Source organism: Pteropus vampyrus, unplaced genomic scaffold (genome assembly GCF_000151845.1).
Source record: "Pteropus vampyrus isolate Shadow unplaced genomic scaffold, Pvam_2.0 Scaffold206, whole genome shotgun sequence".
Classification (NCBI taxonomy): Eukaryota; Metazoa; Chordata; class Mammalia; order Chiroptera; family Pteropodidae; genus Pteropus; species Pteropus vampyrus.
The window spans coordinates 3,445,663-3,450,283 of NW_011888987.1; positions in this window are offsets into that span (position 1 = coordinate 3,445,663).

Sequence of the window (4,621 nt, forward strand, 5' to 3'; positions counted from 1 at the left end):
ATCACCACTTACAACCAAGATTAGTCTACCCAGCAAAGCTATCATTCAGAATTGAAGGACAGATAAAGAGCTTCCCAGACAAGAAGAAGCTAAAGGAGTTCATCACCACATCAGCCAGTATTACAAGAAATTTTAGAGGGACTTCTTTAAGAAGAAGAAACAAGAAAAAAAGATTAAAAATAAAAATAATAAAATGGTAATAACTACATATCTAACAATGATTACTTTTAATGTAAATGGATTAAATGCTCCAATCAAAGATAAAGTGTCTGAATGGATAAGAAAACAAGCCCCTTGCATATGCTGCCTATAAGAGACACTTCAGACTAAAAGACACATTCATACTGAAAATAATTTTTCATAAGAATGGAAACAAACAAACAAAAAAGCTGTGGTACAATACCTATACCAGACAAAATAGACTTTTAAAAAAGACTATAAGAAGAGACAAAGAAGGGCTCAGTATTTATTTGGGTATTTATTTGAAGGAACTCAAAACACTACTTTGAAAGGACATGTGAATTCACATGCTCATTGCAGCATTACTTGCAGTAATCAGGATATAGAGGCATCCTGGGTGTTCATCAATGGATGGATGAATAAAGAAGAGGTGAGATATGTGTGTGTGTGTGTGTGTGTGTGTGTGTGTGTGTGTGTGTGTACACACACACAATGGAATATTACTTGGTCATAAAAAAAAGAATTAAATCTTGCCATCTGCAACAACATGGATGGACCTAGTATTGTGCTGAGTGGAATAAGTCTGACGGAGAAAGACAAATGTCATATGTGGAATCTAGAGAACAAGATAAACTAAGAAACAGCAGAAATAAGCTCATATATACAGAGAACATTTTGATGGTTGTCAGAATGAGGGGTTTGGGGATGCATGAAGAAGGGAAAGGATTAAGAAATACATATTGGTAGTTAAAAAATAGTCATGGTGTTATAGTCAGTAGTATTGTAATAACTGTTTGGTGTCAGATGGGTACTGGATTTATTGAGATGATCGTAAGTTATATAAATATCTAATCACTGTGATGTACACCTGAAATTGATATAATATTATATGGAAAATATAATTTAAAAATAAAAATTAAAAAAGAAAAAAGATGTAGTACATATATACAATTAAATATTACTCAGCCATAAGAAAAGATGAAATATTGCCATTTGTGACAGATGGATCTTGATAAAATCATGCTAAGCAAAATAAGTCAGATGGAAAAAGTTGACAAACATGATTTCACTCATATGCAGGATATAAAACCGAAAGCAACAAACTAACGTATCAAAAAAACAAACAAACTCATAGACACAGAAAATAGTTCAGTGGTTACCAGAAGGATAAGGTAGAAGAGGGTGGTAGATAAGCATAAAGGTAGGTCAAATATATGGTGACACAACAAGACTTGACTTTGGGTGGTGAACACACAGTGCAATATACATATGACGTATTATTGAATTGTACACTTGAAACTAACATAATTTTATTAACCAATGCCACCCCAATTAATTTAATTTTTAAAAAGTCAATGACTGCAGCTAAATGAAGATCAGAGCATCTTCATGTGCCAAATTCTGTTAAAGAATTAATCCTTAACCTATTTAACTCCCAGACTATACAATCTGTAAGTTTGAACCTCTTACCTCTAAGACAGAAGCCAGATAGATCTCACTGAATTATATGTAGCATATAAATCTGATAATGAAAGATTCTGTTGCTAGGTTTGGAAATGTTAGGTACAATATTTCCCCCTTAGAAACATTAAACTTTAGCATTTAAGGCTTTGATAAACATATCAGTTAAATTTTTTGTTTGTTTGACTGTTTAAGCTAATATCTCCCAAACCTCTTTAGCCTAAGATTTTATTTAATACCGGCTGACATCCTATAGAAATAGTTCTGAAGAATTTACACAGAGAAATATTGACCTAGCATACCTCCACTTAATATATCCTTAGGAGCTAAGCATCTTTTTCATGACATTAGGCATCACCTGTGTGCTCAAGAAAGTTACAATGTAAAGAAAATGGGAAATTTAAAAGCTAACTGCATTCACAAGCAGAAAGAGTTTAGTGCCACAGTAAAGGTCCAAGAGAGCATGAAATTGGATTCCAATGAAGGAAATAAGTAAGGCCAATTAAATCAGAAAAGTGTTCAAAGACAACTTGGAATTAGAGGTCTGCCTAAAAGGACAGGTGAGATTTTGCTATGTATGGGAAGGTAATAGTATATGGAGATGGCACCAAGGGGAAAAGGCAAAAGTGTTCAGGAACAGATGCACTGGAATGTGCATAGAAACATAAAATTAAGCCAAACTAAGGCCAGAATGTTTTGGTGCTTAACTTTTAGATATAATGAACACCTACCATATAGCAGTGAAGCACAGTAGGTCAATAATTAAATCAAGATTTGCAACACACTTTGGTAAAAATTTATGACAAGAAAAAGACAAAAATCATTGAGCACAGAATATATCTACTAAACATAGGCAAGAAGTGCATATCATAGAGAAATTCATAATTAAAAAAGGAAATGCTACAAATGTGAGGAAAATATACAAAACTAGTGTTTGCATCAAGTCACTAGTGTATTTCTTCGAACTTCTGACAAGTTGCATGTATGCCTTGGGAGGGAATTTGCACTGAAGCTGGAGAACCTGAAAATTTTTTTAAAGAAAGATAATAAGCAAATGCAAAATACATCCAACACTGCAGTTTATTTGAACCCAAAGAATGTGTAACTAGGAGGATCTTTGGAAACATGGCGGAGTGAGAGACGTCCCCAGATCTTTCCCGTTAAAACAACAATAAGCTGAACATCTAAAATTCAACAAAAAGCACCCAAACTACATACACACCAGCACATCTGAGCATGCAATCTGCACATAAGAGCTACCATGGATCAGAAACCTGGGAGTCAGGTGGTAGGCTGGTAGTAATAAAGAAGCTGTTTCTCGCAGCTGCCGGAGTTTCCTGCAGGAGAAGAATGGGAGAAGGGGTGGCGAGAACATGCAGCGAGTTCTCTGAATATACCTGTCTAGGATAGCTGTGAGCTCCCCGTGGCTGGCTGGCTGCAGGGCCCAGTCATCAGGGCAGAAAGCAAAGAAGCAAGTCAGGACTGCAGAGAAACAACAGCTGATTTTTGCTGGTAGAGGTTGCAAAACCGAGGCTGAACCGCAGCTCCCCAACCTCCAACCAAGAGGGCATCTCCTCCTATACCCTCCGAGACCGACCACCGTGGAGCCCCAGGGGAATTTGAGCAAACACTGCCGAGACTGTCATTGACACTGACAGGGACAGAGGGTAGCAAGCATGATTAAATATCTACAAGAAAATTTAAAAAGCATTATTGAGACTTTATATAAAGCAAGGATCCAAGAGGCTTAGATGCCACATACTGGAAACCAAAAAAAAAAAAAAAAATGCCTTCTTTGCAACAGGCAAAAGAAAGAACTTTATATAATAAACCTTCTTTCTGGAAAAAAAAAGGCAGAACACACTTTTTTTAATGCCCAGGCAGAGAAACAGTCCATTAAACGCCATGAACAACCAAGGTGACAAGGCATCTCAGAAAGAAAGAGAAAAATCTCTAGACAATAAACTCACAGACATAGAAATACAAGACTTAAATGACGGAGAATTCAGGATGGTACTTTCAAAAAAACTCAATGAGATCCAAAACAACTCAAAACAATAATTTCAGGACTTGAAAAAACAACTAGATGAGGAGAGCAAGGAGATTGAAACCCTCAAAAGGGACCAACTAGAACTTCTGGAGATGAAGAACACACTGCAAGAGTTGAAAGTGAAATAGCTAGCTTGGGAATTAGAGTTGACCAAATGGAGGAAAGGATCAGTGGTATCGAAGACAGAAATCTAGAAATAAATCAGAAGAAAGAAGAGAGAAACTGAAGAATGAAAAATAATGAAAGAAAAATCCAAGAACTAGCTGACACCATCAGGAGAGGAAACATAAGAATAATGGGCATTATTGAAAGTGAGGAAAAGGAACAGTGATTAGAAAGCATTTTTAGACAAATAGTTGATGAGAATTTCCCAAATCTAAGAAATGAGCTGGAGTTTGGAATTCAAGAAGTAAACAGAATGCTCGATTATCTCAACTCTAAAAGGCCTTCGACAAGACACATTGTATTAAAGTTATCAAAAATCAATGACAAAGAATTCTCAAGGTAGCCAGGGGAAAAACAATGGCAATTAATAAAGGTAATCCCATTACATTATCCTCGGACTTCTCAGTACAAACTGTACAAGCCAGAAAGATATGGAATCAAATATTTAAACTATTAAGTGAAAGGAACTACCAGCCTAGAATAATGTATCCAGCTAAGCTCTCCTTTAGATATGAAGGAGAAATTAAGACTTTTCCAGACATACAAAAATTGAGGAAATTCTCCTCTACGAGGCCTGCACTACAGGAAATACTGAAAAGGGTCAATTCACCTAAAACAAATTGACAAAAAAAAATACATAATTAGGAATAAAGTGACTATCGGACAAATAAAAACAGAGGAGTGCAACCCTTACTAAGAACAAGGCATTATAAGCTTAAATAATAAAAAGAGAATTCTTATAACAAGATATCAATGAACATTCAG